The following is a 14,518-nucleotide window of genomic DNA, read 5'->3' as shown; positions in this document are numbered from 1 at the left end:
TCTAGCCTCAACAGCTGCAAGAGAGGAACTCCTGCTGGCCAAGAAGACCAATGTCAGTTCAGCTTGAACAGGTGAAAGCATGCCTGATTCTGCAAAGGCATGAGATTATACTTTTGCGTCAGAGGTGGTCAGGGGCTATTGCACATTAGGAAACCGTTTATTGAGGTCCAGTTGGATTACTCTATCTTCTACCACCTCAAAATCAGCTGCTCATGCAGTGTTCTATACCGATGAGCTATTTTGGTCCTCCCTGCCCCTTCCAGCTAGTGGGTCCCCTGACTAGGGAAAGTGATTCGAACAGATTTGCATATCTTTTCATAGGAGACTTCTTGACTTATTTTATACTGTGCCAAATCAAGGTAGATTGAGTAATGATCTTGACAGACCTATATTGGAGAACTGCAGTGTGAGAAAGTGGCTCTGTATATACTGTTCCCAAATAGGTACAGGGTGTACAGAGTCCACAGTCCCCAGAGGTTTGGCAGAGGCTAAAGTTAGATATAACCTTACTCTCTAAAGTGGTAGCTTGGTCGAGCAGTAAGGCAGTATCAGAGGACAGTGTAAAGCATTTGTTGCACACACTCTGTCAGCAAATGGTCTCACACACTCAATAACTGAACTCTAGGCCAATGGTTTATCTACAAAAAAATATATGCTTGTTTTATTTTAGAACCAACAATAGGTATTAAAATATACTTTCTCAGAATGAGATGCTTTATATAAATACTTTTGCAATATGCAATTGAGTTTTGTAGAAAGTTACAAGTGGTTGCAATAGGCAACAACATTTTAAACACAATAATGCATTGAGCTCAATGGAAGTTTCAAGTTATTTGCAACAGATTACTTTTAGGATTACTTTTGGATTTCCAGGACTGGATCCTAGATTCAGTCCTGGGTCAGTACTTGGAATCAAGTGATAAAAGTCGACTTAATTACTGTGATGATTTTTAGACAATATTTTGCTATTTTAAAAGTTGACAGAAAATATTTCATAGAAAACAGTCTAAGATTCCCTATGGCAGAAAATTCAAGTTGCAGGTATAGTATGTTCTCGTTACTTTTGTAATCCAGTACTGGGTGCCTAGACTCAGTACTGGGACCTTTACCCAAAACAGGTAAGTAATTACGTTTTCAGAAATTATACGCATTTTTAAAGAATATTTAAAGTTTGCAGAAATTGACACTTAGAAGAAATTTCACAGAAAAACCGTCAATGATTTCCTAAAGGAGAAAATTGGGTTACTGGTAAGTACAGTTGTAAGTATTTTTCAGAGTCAGTGCTGGGCACCAAGATCCAGCACTGGGAGCTCACCTAATAGCAGATGAGTATTTTCGTTTTCGTTACTCGGCTGATTTTTGGTGAATATTTTAAGTTTTGAAAAGTCCACCCTTGGAAGAAATTTCAGGAAAAACCAGTCAATGTTACCCTATGGAGAAGATTGAGTTATCGGTTTAAAGGTAAGTACTCGACTGGCAGAGTTAAGGTTCTGGGCATAGACTCAGGCGTCTCCCAGGGTCAGGTAGGTACAGTTGGTTCACCCTCAGCAGCACAAGGGCGGCCGGGTGCAGAGAGAGTTAGGCCCAATGTTATCCTATGAGAGGTAGGGGGGCCTTGGTTGGTGGCTGCTGACTAGCAGGCCACGTGGCTGTGGGAGCTGGGCTCCTGGTCACTTATCCAGGGCAAGTGGGGAAGTAGATAGATGTAGAGGTTGCACTGCCAGGGCCACTCGGACGGCTGGGTGCAGGGTGCTTTTGAGCATTCGGGCGCTCAATTGATTTGAATGGGAAATCTCTGGTTTAGAAAAAGACTGCAAGCTCGGGGACGAAGATTCTTCAGGTGCCACCACCACTTCGAGAGGTAAGTTGGGTAGTTGGAGGATAGGTAGGTACCCCGGGATTGGGCACAGGGGGCCGCGGAGCGCCGGGTGCAGGGGTACCTTTTGGTGTCGGGAAATCTTACCCTCTGTTGATCGCGGTTGGGGGGGCACCTGGTTCTGAGGCTGCAGGCTTCTTCAGGAGTGTCGAGGGAGGTCCTTGGGTGCCGGACTCGGGGTCACAGTCGCCGTGGGGTCGTCCTTGTGGTCTTTGTTCACTCTGGCACAGGCCAGGCTTGGTGGGTGCAGAGTGTGAAGGGTTCGCGGTTCCGGGCTGCTGCCAGGGATTAGAAGTAGATTTGAGTAGAGCCTCTACTCATGGGAGTCCCAGGGGTTTAGAGTCAAAAGGTAGCCAGGTCCTCCAGGGTTTGTGAGGTTGCTGGCCACAAGAGATGCCGGGTTGGAGCAGGAGCAGGTTCGAGGGTCGACAGGCCAGAGGCTCCAACGTTTGGGAGTTGCACAGCCCTCAGTCTTTTCATGTTTCGCTCAAAGAGTGAAGGGCCCTGTAATTTCTCCTTCTCATTCACATATGAAAAGAATGAGGGCTAATCAAAAAATGAATTAGAGCTGGACGTAGAAATGCAGCAGAAGGGCCAGCAAGCGCATTTCTAAGTTGCTCTATGAAGGATGCTTTTGTACTTGACAGATCAGTTTAATCCTACAGAAGCTCTAAAAGGAAGAATGCATTTGAGTCATCCTTGCTGAAAATCACACAGCCATTTATTCTAGGTTGCACTGAGTTTTCAGTCCTCTCCGCCTGCTAGCTTGTTGTTGCAATATGTCTCAATTCTGGAGAATTGTCTGCTATGCTGAAATGCGTGGCCCAGTTCAAATGTTCATCATATTTCCTGGAAAAATATCAAAAGGAAAACAAAGATTTGGTTTTGGGAAAATAATTTATTACACCTTGTAAAAATCAAAACTTTCACATTTGAGTCAAAAAAGAGAGGCTAGGTCTCACTATTTTGCTCAGGCTTTTTTACACGTACTGCTCACAGGTGCTGTCCTGCTACCAATGGGCATGGAAGCTTTGGCCTGCTCTGTTTCCAGCCTGGGTCGGTGCACCTCTCGTTACACAACCTGAAATTCTAGAGCTCCCTCTAGAACACCATATTGATGCCCAATGCAGCATGGACACCTGATTAACACAGCTGAGTGCAGCCCAGAACCCCTGAGCTCAACCAATCCACAAGCCTCTGCCTCCCAAGTAACTAGGACAACAGGCACACGCCACCTTGTCCGGCAAACACTGCAGCTGTCCTAATGATGAAATGCATTTCATAAGTAAGGATAATGATAAAGTAAGGTGGAATGAATTGATGGTTTACCAACCATGTTTCAAGAAAATCAATTTCACTATCCTTCAAAGAAAGGACAAAAATGTCTTATCAAGAAGCAGTGTGAATATGGGAAGGGCCTTTAAAAAAGATGTGGAGTTTCCTAAAGTAAAAAAGAGGGTTGAACTGATTGAAGGGAGAGAGGAAGTAGGGTCGGAAAGATTGTGACGGGGAAGTGAATACAACATAAATACTAGTATTTAGAGAGTGAGAGACAGGTAGGGGGACAGAAGGGAAAGGAGAGTGAGAGTGAGAGAGAAAAGCCAGGTTAGGGCTGAGTTTCTCTTTATCTGCCAGTGACTCCCTGTAGAAGCTTGCCGGCACAATTTAGGCTGTCCTGTAGGCATCCCTTGTTATGCCGAGCCAGCCAATATTGAGAAAAATAGCATGGGTCACAATGATGGAACTCGTCTGCAACATCGGAAGTTTTAAAGTAGTATGGAGTGGGAGGGCTAGAAGAGTTACCATAAAGAATGAATACACGTCATTCTGTTCTCTAGCCTCAACAGCTGCAAGAGAGGAACTCCTGCTGGCCAAGAAGACCAATGTCAGTTCAGCTTGAACAGGTGAAAGCATGCCTGATTCTGCAAAGGCATGAGATTATACTTTTGCGTCAGAGGTGGTCAGGGGCTATTGCACATTAGGAAACCGTTTATTGAGGTCCAGTTGGATTACTCTATCTTCTACCACCTCAAAATCAGCTGCTCATGCAGTGTTCTATACCGATGTGCTATTTTGGTCCTCCCTGCCCCTTCCAGCTAGTGGGTCCCCTGACTAGGGAAAGTGATTCGAACAGATTTGCATATCTTTTCATAGGAGACTTCTTGACTTATTTTATACTGTGCCAAATCAAGGTAGATTGAGTAATGATCTTGACAGACCTATATTGGAGAACTGCAGTGTGAGAAAGTGGCTCTGTATATACTGTTCCCAAATAGATACAGGGTGTACAGAGTCCACAGTCCCCAGAGGTTTGGGAGAGGCTAAAGTTAGATATAACCTTACTCTCTAAAGTGGTAGCTTGGTCGAGCAGTAAGGCAGTATCAGAGGACAGTGTAAAGCATTTGTTGCACACACTCAGTCAGCAAATGGTCTCACACACTCAATAACTGAACTCTAGGCCAATGGTTTATCTACAAAAAATATATGCTTGTTTTATTTTAGAACCAACAATAGGTATTAAAATATACTTTCTCAGAATATGATGCTTTATATAAATACTTTTGCAATATGCAATTGACTTTTGTAGAAAGTTACAAGTGGTTGTAATAGGCAACAAAATTTTAAACACAATAATGCATTGAGCTCAATGGAAGTTTCAAGTTATTTGCAACAGATTACTTTTAGGATTACTTTTGGATTTCCAGGACTGGATCCTAGATTCAGTCCTGGGTCAGTACTTGGAATCAAGTGATAAAAGTCGACTTAATTACTGTGATGATTTTTAGACAATATTTTGCTATTTTAAAAGTTGATAGAAAATATTTCATAGAAATAAGTCAATGATTCCCTATGGCAGAAAATTCAAGTTGCAGGTATAGTATGTTCTCGTTACTTTTGTAATCCAGTACTGGGTGCCTAGACTCAGTACTGGGACCTTTATCCAAAACAGGTAAGTAATTACGTTTTCAGAAATTATACGATTTTTAAAGAATATTTAAAGTTTGCAGAAATTGACACTTAGAAGAAATTTCACAGAAAAACAGTCAATGATTTCCTATGGGAGAAAATTGGGTTACTGGTAAGTACAGTTGTAAGTATTTTTCAGAGTCAGTGCTGGGCACCAAGATCCAGCACTGGGAGCTCACCTAATAGCAGGTGAGTATTTTCGTTTTCGTTACTCGGCTGATTTTTGGTGAATATTTTAAGTTTTGAAAAGTCCACACTTGGAAGAAATTTCAGGAAAAACCAGTCAATGTTACCCTATGGAGAAGATTGAGTTATCGGTTTAAAGGTAAGTACTCGACTGGCAGAGTTAAGGTTCTGGGCATAGACTCAGGCGTCTCCCAGGGTCAGGTAGGTACAGTTGGTTCACCCTCAGCGGCACAAGGGCGGCCGGGTGCAGAGAGAGTTAGGCCCAATGTTATCCTACGAGAGGTAGGGGGGCCTTGGTTGGTGGCTGCTGACTAGCAGGCCACGTGGCTGTGGGAGCTGGGCTCCTGGTCACTTATCCAGGGCAAGTGGGGAAGTAGATAGATGTAGAGGTTGCACTGCCAGGGCCACTCGGACGGCTGGGTGCAGGGTGCTTTTGAGCATTCGGGCGCTCAATTGATTTGAATGGGAAATCTCTGGTTTAGAAAAAGACTGCAAGCTCGGGGACGAAGATTCTTCAGGTGCCACCACCACTTCGAGAGGTAAGTTGGGTAGTTGGAGGATAGGTAGGTACCCCGGGATTGGGCACAGGGGGCCGCGGAGCGCCGGGTGCAGGGGTACCTTTTGGTGTCGGGAAATCTTACCCTCTGTTGATCGCGGTTGGGGGGGCACCTGGTTCTGAGGCTGCAGGCTTCTTCAGGAGTGTCGAGGGAGGTCCTTGGGTGCCGGACTCGGGGTCACAGTCGCCGTGGGGTCGTCCTTGTGGTCTTTGTTCACTCTGGCACAGGCCAGGCTTGGTGGGTGCAGAGTGTGAAGGGTTCGCGGTTCCGGGCTGCTGCCAGGGATTAGAAGTAGATTTGAGTAGAGCCTCTACTCATGGGAGTCCCAGGGGTTTAGAGTCAAAAGGTAGCCAGGTCCTCCAGGGTTTGTGAGGTTGCTGGCCACAAGAGATGCCGGGTTGGAGCAGGAGCAGGTTCGAGGGTCGACAGGCCAGAGGCTCCAACGTTTGGGAGTTGCACAGCCCTCAGTCTTTTCATGTTTCGCTCAAAGAGTGAAGGGCCCTGTAATTTCTCCTTCTCATTCACACATGAAAAGAATGAGGGCTAATCAAAAAATGAATTAAAGCTGGACGTAGAAATGCAGCAGAAGGGCCAGCAAGCGCATTTCTAAGTTGCTCTATGAAGGATGCTTTTGTACTTGACAGATCAGTTTAATCCTACAGGTGCTCTAAAAGGAAGAATGCATTTGAGTCATCCTTGCTGAAAATCACACAGCCATTTATTCTAGGTTGCACTGAGTTTTCAGTCCTCTCCGCCTGCTAGCTTGTTGTTGCAATATGTCTCAATTCTGGAGAATTGTCTGCTATGCTGAAATGCGTGGCCCAGTTCAAATGTTCATCATATTTCCTGGAAAAATATCAAAAGGAAAACAAAGATTTGGTTTTGGGAAAATAATTTATAACACCTTGTAAAAATCAAAACTTTCACATTTGAGTCAAAAAAGAGAGGCTAGGTCTCACTATTTTGCTCAGGCTGTTTTACACGTACTGCTCACAGGTGCTGTCCTGCTACCAATGGGCATGGAAGCTTTGGCCTGCTCTGTTTCCAGCCTGGGTCGGTGCACCTCTCGTTACACAACCTGAAATTCTAGAGCTCCCTCTAGGACACCATATTGATGCCCAATGCAGCATGGACACCTGATCAACACAGCTGAGTGCAGCCCAGAACCCCTGAGCTCAAGCAATCCACAAGCCTCTGCCTCCCAAGTAACTAGGACAACAGGCACACGCCACCTTGCCCGGCAAACACTGCAGCTGTCCTAATGATGAAATGCATTCCATAAGTAAGGATAATGATAAAGTAAGGTGGAATGAATTGATGGTTTACCAACCATGTTTCAAGAAAATCAATTTCACTATCCTTCAAAGAAAGGAAAAAAATGTCTTATCAAGAAGCAGTGTGAATATGGGAAGGGCCTTTAAAAAAGATGTGGAGTTTCCTAAAGTAAAAAAGAGGGAGGGTTGAACTGATTGAAGGGAGAGAGGAAGTAGGGTCGGAAAGATTGTGACGGGGAAGTGAATACAACATAAATACTAGTATTTAGAGAGTGAGAGACAGGTAGAGGGACAGAAGGGAAAGGAGAGTGAGAGTGAGAGAGAAGAGCCAGGTTAGGGCTGAGTTTCTCTTTATCTGCCAGTGACTCCCTGTAGAAGCTTGCCGGCACAATTTAGGCTGTCCTGTAGGCATCCCTTGTTATGCCGAGCCAGCCAATATTGAGAAAAATAGCATGGGTCACAATGATGGAACTCGTCTGCAACATCGGAAGTTTTAAAGTGGTATGGAGTGGGAGGGCTAGAAGAGTTACCATAAAGAATAAATACGCGTCATTCTGTTCTCTAGCCTCAACAGCTGCAAGAGAGGAACTCCTGCTGGCCAAGAAGACCAATGTCAGTTCAGCTTGAACAGGTGAAAGCATGCCTGATTCTGCAAAGGTATGAGATTACACTTTTGCGTCAGAGGTGGTCACGGGCTATTGCACATTAGGAAACCGTTTCTTGAGGTCCAGTTGGATTACTCTATCTTCTACCACCTCAAAATCAGCTGCTCATGCAGTGTTCTATACCGATGAGCTATTTTGGTCCTCCCTGCCCCTTCCAGCTAGTGGGTCCCCTGACTAGGGAAAGTGATTCGAACAGATTTGCATATCTTTTCATAGGAGACTTCTTGACTTATTTTATACTGTGCCAAATCAAGGTAGATTGAGTAATGATCTTGACAGACCTATATTGGAGAATTGCAGTGTGAGAAAGTGGCTCTGTATATACTGTTCCCAAATAGATACAGGGTGTACAGAGTCCACAGTCCCCAGAGGTTTGGGAGAGGCTAAAGTTAGATATAACCTTACTCTCTAAAGTGGTAGCTTGGTCGAGCAGTAAGGCAGTATCAGAGGACAGTGTAAAGCATTTGTTGCACACACTCAGTCAGCAAATGGTCTCACACACTCAATAACTGAACTCTAGGCCAATGGTTTATCTACAAAAAATATATGCTTGTTTTATTTTAGAACCAACAATAGGTATTAAAATATACTTTCTCAGAATATGATGCTTTATATAAATACTTTTGCAATATGCAATTGACTTTTGTAGAAAGTTACAAGTGGTTGTAATAGGCAACAACATTTTAAACACAATAATGCATTGAGCTCAATGGAAGTTTCAAGTTATTTGCAACAGATTACTTTTAGGATTACTTTTGGATTTCCAGGACTGGATCCTAGATTCAGTCCTGGGTCAGTACTTGGAATCAAGTGATAAAAGTCGACTTAATTACTGTGATGATTTTTAGACAATATTTTGCTATTTTAAAAGTTGACAGAAAATTTTTCATAGAAAACAGTCTAAGATTCCCTATGGCAGAAAATTCAAGTTGCAGGTATAGTATGTTCTCGTTACTTTTGTAATCCAGTACTGGGTGCCTAGACTCAGTACTGGGTCCTTTATCCAAAACAGGTAAGTAATTACGTTTTCAGAAATTATACGATTTTTAAAGAATATTTAAAGTTTGCAGAAATTGACACTTAGAAGAAATGTCACAGAAAAACAGTCAATGATTTCCTACGGGAGAAAATTGGGTTACTGGTAAGTACAGTTGTAAGTATTTTTCCGAGTCAGTGCTGGGCACCAAGATCCAGCACTGGGAGCTCACCTAATAGCAGGTGAGTATTTTCGTTTTCGTTACTCGGCTGATTTTTGGTGAATATTTTAAGTTTTGAAAAGTCCACACTTGGAAGAAATTTCAGGAAAAACCAGTCAATGTTACCCTATGGAGAAGATTGAGTTATCGGTTTAAAGGTAAGTACTCGACTGGCAGAGTTAAGGTTCTGGGCATAGACTCAGGCGTCTCCCAGGGTCAGGTAGGTACAGTTGGTTCACCCTCAGCGGCACAAGGGCGGCCGGGTGCAGAGAGAGTTAGCCCCAATGTTATCCTATGAGAGGTAGGGGGGCCTTGGTTGGTGGCTGCTGACTAGCAGGCCACGTGGCTGTGGGAGCTGGGCTCCTGGTCACTTATCCAGGGCAAGTGGGGAAGTAGATAGATGTAGAGGTTGCACTGCCAGGGCCACTCGGACGGCTGGGTGCAGGGTGCTTTTGAGCATTCGGGCGCTCAATTGATTTGAATGGGAAATCTCTGGTTTAGAAAAAGACTGCAAGCTCGGGGACGAAGATTCTTCAGGTGCCACCACCACTTCGAGAGGTAAGTTGGGTAGTTGGAGGATAGGTAGGTACCCCGGGATTGGGCACAGGGGGCCGCGGAGCGCCGGGTGCAGGGGTACCTTTTGGTGTCGGGAAATCTTACCCTCTGTTGATCGCGGTTGGGGGGGCACCTGGTTCTGAGGCTGCAGGCTTCTTCAGGAGTGTCGAGGGAGGCCCTTGGGTGCCGGACTCGGGGTCACAGTCGCCGTGGGGTCGTCCTTGTGGTCTTTGTTCACTCTGGCACAGGCCAGGCTTGGTGGGTGCAGAGTGTGAAGGGTTCGCGGTTCCGGGCTGCTGCCAGGGATTAGAAGTAGACTTGAGTAGAGCCTCTACTCATGGGAGTCCCAGGGGTTTAGAGTCAAAAGGTAGCCAGGTCTTCCAGGGTTTGTGAGGTTGCTGGCCACAAGAGATGCCGGGTTGGAGCAGGAGCAGGTTCGAGGGTCGACAGGCCAGAGGCTCCAACGTTTGGGAGTTGCACAGCCCTCAGTCTTTTCATGTTTCGCTCAAAGAGTGAAGGGCCCTGTAATTTCTCCTTCTCATTCACATATGAAAAGAATGAGGGTTAATCAAAAAATGAATTAGAGCTGGACGTAGAAATGCAGCAGAAGGGCCAGCAAGCGCATTTCTAAGTTGCTCTATGAAGGATGCTTTTGTACTTGACAGATCAGTTTAATCCTACAGGTGCTCTAAAAGGAAGAATGCATTTGAGTCATCCTTGCTGAAAATCACACAGCCATTTATTCTAGGTTGCACTGAGTTTTCAGTCCTCTCCGCCTGCTAGCTTGTTGTTGCAATATGTCTCAATTCTGGAGAATTGTCTGCTATGCTGAAATGCATGGTCCAGTTCAAATGTTCATCATATTTCCTGGAAAAATATCAAAAGGAAAACAAAGATTTGGTTTTGGGAAAATATTTTATTACACCTTGTAAAAATCAAAACTTTCACATTTGAGTCACAAAAGAGAGGCTAGGTCTCACTATTTTGCTCAGGCTGTTTTACACGTACTGCTCACAGGTGCTGTCCTGCTACCAATGGGCATGGAAGCTTTGGCCTGCTCTTTTTCCAGCCTGGGTCGGTGCACCTCTCGTTACACAACCTGAAATTCTAGAGCTCCCTCTAGAACACCATATTGATGCCCAATGCAGCATGGACACCTGATCAACACAGCTGAGTGCAGCCCAAAACCCCTGAGCTCAAGCAATCCACAAGCCTCTGCCTCCCAAGTAACTAGGACAACAGGCACACGCCACCTTGCCCGGCAAACACTGCAGCTGTCCTAATGATGAAATGCATTCCATAAGTAAGGATAATGATAAAGTAAGGTGGAATGAATTGATGGTTTACCAACCATGTTTCAAGAAAATCAATTTCACTATCCTTCAAAGAAAGGAAAAAAATGTCTTATCAAGAAGCAGTGTGAATATGGGAAGGGCCTTTAAAAAAGATGTGGAGTTTCCTAAAGTAAAAAAGAGGGTTGAACTGATTGAAGGGAGAGAGGAAGTAGGGTCGGAGAGATTGTGACGGGGAAGTGAATACAACATAAATACTAGTATTTAGAGAGTGAGAGACAGGTAGAGGGAAAGAAGGGAAAGGAGAGTGAGAGTGAGAGAGAAGAGCCAGGTTAGCCCTGAGTTTCTCTTTATCTGCCAGTGACTCCCTGTAGAAGCTTGCTGGCACAATTTAGGCTGTCCTGTAGGCATCCCTTGTTATGCCGAGCCAGCCAATATTGAGAAAAATAGCATGGGTCACAATGATGGAACTCGTCTGCAACTTCGGAAGTTTTAAAGTGGTATGGAGTGGGAGGGCTAGAAGAGTTACCATAAAGAATGAATACACGTCATTCTGTTCTCTAGCCTCAACAGCTGCAAGAGAGGAACTCCTGCTGGCCAAGAAGACCAATGTCAGTTCAGCTTGAACAGGTGAAAGCATGCCTGATTCTGCAAAGGTATGAGATTACACTTTTGCGTCAGAGGTGGTCAGGGGCTATTGCACATTAGGGAACCGTTTATTGAGGTCCAGTTGGATTACTCTATCTTCTACTAACTCAAAATCAGCTGCTCATGCAGTGTTCTATACCGATGAGCTATTTTGGTCCTCCCTGCCCCTTCCAGCTAGTGGGTCCCCTGACTAGGGAAAGTGATTCGAACAGATTTGCATATCTTTTCATAGGAGACTTCTTGACTTATTTTATACTGTGCCAAATCAAGGTAGATTGAGTAATGATCTTGACAGACCTATATTGGAGAACTGCAGTGTGAGAAAGTGGCTCTGTATATACTGTTCCCAAATAGGTACAGGGTGTACAGAGTCCACAGTCCCCAGAGGTTTGGCAGAGGCTAAAGTTAGATATAACCTTACTCTCTAAAGTGGTAGCTTGGTCGAGCAGTAAGGCAGTATCAGAGGACAGTGTAAAGCATTTGTTGCACACACTCAGTCAGCAAATGGTCTCACACACTCAATATCTGAACTCTAGGCCAATGGTTTATCTACAAAAAATACATGCTTGTTTTATTTTAGAACCAACAATAGGTATTAAAATATACTTTCTCAGAATGAGATGCTTTATATAAATACTTTTGCAATATGCAATTGACTTTTGTAGAAAGTTACAAGTGGTTGCAATAGGCAACAAAATTTTAAACACAATAATGCATTGAGCTCAATGGAAGTTTCAAGTTATTTGCAACAGATTACTTTTAGGATTACTTTTGGATTTCCAGGACTGGATCCTAGATTCAGTCCTGGGTCAGTACTTGGAATCAAGTGATAAAAGTCGACTTAATTACTGTGATGATTTTTAGACAATATTTTGCTATTTTAAAAGTTGACAGAAAATTTTTCATAGAAAACAGTCTAAGATTCCCTATGGCAGAAAATTCAAGTTGCAGGTATAGTATGTTCTCGTTACTTTTGTAATCCAGTACTGGGTGCCTAGACTCAGTACTGGGACCTTTATCCAAAACAGGTAAGTAATTACATTTTCAGAAATTATACGCATTTTTAAAGAATATTTAAAGTTTGCAGAAATTGACACTTAGAAGAAATTTCACAGAAAAACAGTCAATGATTTCCTACGGGAGAAAATTGGGTTACTGGTAAGTACAGTTGTAAGTATTTTTCAGAGTCAGTGCTGGGCACCAAGATCCAGCACTGGGAGCTCACCTAATAGCAGGTGAGTATTTTCGTTTTCGTTACTCGGCTGATTTTTGGTGAATATTTTAAGTTTTGAAAAGTCCACACTTGGAAGAAATTTCAGGAAAAACCAGTCAATGTTACCCTATGGAGAAGATTGAGTTATCGGTTTAAAGGTAAGTACTCGACTGGCAGAGTTAAGGTTCTGGGCATAGACTCAGGCGTCTCCCAGGGTCAGGTAGGTACAGTTGGTTCACCCTCAGCGGCACAAGGGCGGCCGGGTGCAGAGAGAGTTAGGCCCAATGTTATCCTATGAGAGGTAGGGGGGCCTTGGTTGGTGGCTGCTGACTAGCAGGCCACGTGTCTGTGGGAGCTGGGCTCCTGGTCACTTATCCAGGGCAAGTGGGGAAGTAGATAGATGTAGAGGTTGCACTGCCAGGGCCACTCGGACGGCTGGGTGCAGGGTGCTTTTGAGCATTCGGGCGCTCAATTGATTTGAATGGGAAATCTCTGGTTTAGAAAAAGACTGCAAGCTCGGGACGAAGATTCTTCAGGTGCCACCACCACTTCGAGAGGTAAGTTGGGTAGTTGGAGGATAGGTAGGTACCCCGGGATTGGGCACAGGGGGCCGCGGAGCGCCGGGTGCAGGGGTACCTTTTGGTGTCGGGAAATCTTACTCTCTGTTGATCGCGGTTGGGGGGGCACCTGGTTCTGAGGCTGCAGGCTTCTTCAGGAGTGTCGAAGGAGGTCCTTGGGTGCCGGACTCGGGGTCACAGTCGCCGTGGGGTCGTCCTTGTGGTCTTTGTTCACTCTGGCACAGGCCAGGCTTGGTGGGTGCAGAGTGTGAAGGGTTCGCGGTTCTGGGCTGCTGCCAGGGATTAGAAGTAGATTTGAGTAGAGCCTCTACTCATGGGAGTCCCAGGGGTTTAGAGTCAAAAGGTAGCCAGGTCCTCCAGGGTTTGTGAGGTTGCTGGCCACAAGAGATGCCGGGTTGGAGCAGGAGCAGGTTCGAGGGTCGACAGGCCAGAGGCTCCAACGTTTGGGAGTTGCACAGCCCTCAGTCTTTTCATGTTTCGCTCAAAGAGTGAAGGGCCCTGTAATTTCTCCTTCTCATTCACATATGAAAAGAATGAGGGCTAATCAAAAAATGAATTAGAGCTGGACGTAGAAATGCAGCAGAAGGGCCAGCAAGCGCATTTCTAAGTTGCTCTATGAAGGATGCTTTTGTACTTGACAGATCAGTTTAATCCTACAGGTGCTCTAAAAGGAAGAATGCATTTGAGTCATCCTTGCTGAAAATCACACAGCCATTTATTCTAGGTTGCACTGAGTTTTCAGTCCTCTCCGCCTGCTAGCTTGTTGTTGCAATATGTCTCAATTCTGGAGAATTGTCTGCTATGCTGAAATGCGTGGCCCAGTTCAAATGTTCATCATATTTCCTGGAAAAATATCAAAAGAAAAACAAAGATTTGGTTTTGGGAAAATAATTTATTACACCTTGTAAAAATCAAAACTTTCACATTTGAGTCAAAAAAGAGAGGCTAGGTCTCACTATTTTGCTCAGGCTGTTTAACACGTACTGCTCACAGGTGCTGTCCTGCTACCAATGGGCATGGAAGCTTTGGCCTGCTCTGTTTCCAGCCTGGGTCGGTGCACCTCTCGTTACACAACCTGAAATTCTAGAGCTCCCTCTAGAACACCATATTGATGCCCAATGCAGCATGGACACCTGATCAACACAGCTGAGTGCAGCCCAGAACCCCTGAGCTCAAGCAATCCACAAGCCTCTGCCTCCCAAGTAACTAGGACAACAGGCACACGCCACCTTGCCCGGCAAACACTGCAGCTGTCCTAATGATGAAATGCATTCCATAAGTAAGGATAATGATAAAGTAAGGTGGAATGAATTGATGGTTTACCAACCATGTTTCAAGAAAATCAATTTCACTATCCTTCAAAGAAAGGAAAAAAATGTCTTATCAAGAAGCAGTGTGAATATGGGAAGGGCCTTTAAAAAAGATGTGGAGTTTCCTAAAGTAAAAAAGAGGGTTGAACTGATTGAAGGGAGAGAGGAAGTAGGGTCGGAAAGATTGTGACGGGGAAGTGA

At 44.6% G+C, this 14,518-nt stretch overlaps 4 non-coding genes across 4 annotated transcripts; all 4 read right to left on the bottom strand.

Moving 5' to 3' along the window:
* Positions 1 to 2,821: 2,821 nt before the first annotated feature.
* On the bottom strand, positions 2,822 to 3,121 carry LOC146854575 (signal recognition particle RNA). Its single transcript, XR_014981757.1, has one exon.
* Positions 3,122 to 6,528: 3,407 nt separating this feature from the next.
* Positions 6,529 to 6,828, bottom strand: LOC146854574 (signal recognition particle RNA). The gene has a single exon (XR_014959140.1).
* A 3,411-nt stretch (positions 6,829 to 10,239) lies between these two features.
* On the bottom strand, positions 10,240 to 10,539 carry LOC146854573 (signal recognition particle RNA). Its single transcript, XR_014981586.1, has one exon.
* A 3,407-nt stretch (positions 10,540 to 13,946) lies between these two features.
* Positions 13,947 to 14,246, bottom strand: LOC146854572 (signal recognition particle RNA). Its single transcript, XR_014959170.1, has one exon.
* Between the last annotated feature and the right edge of the window lie 272 nt (positions 14,247 to 14,518).

Source organism: Triturus cristatus, chromosome 4_1 (assembly GCF_964204655.1).
Source record: "Triturus cristatus chromosome 4_1, aTriCri1.1, whole genome shotgun sequence".
NCBI classification, from domain to species: domain Eukaryota; kingdom Metazoa; phylum Chordata; class Amphibia; order Caudata; family Salamandridae; genus Triturus; species Triturus cristatus.
This window is presented reverse-complemented; position numbering and strand designations above follow the sequence as displayed.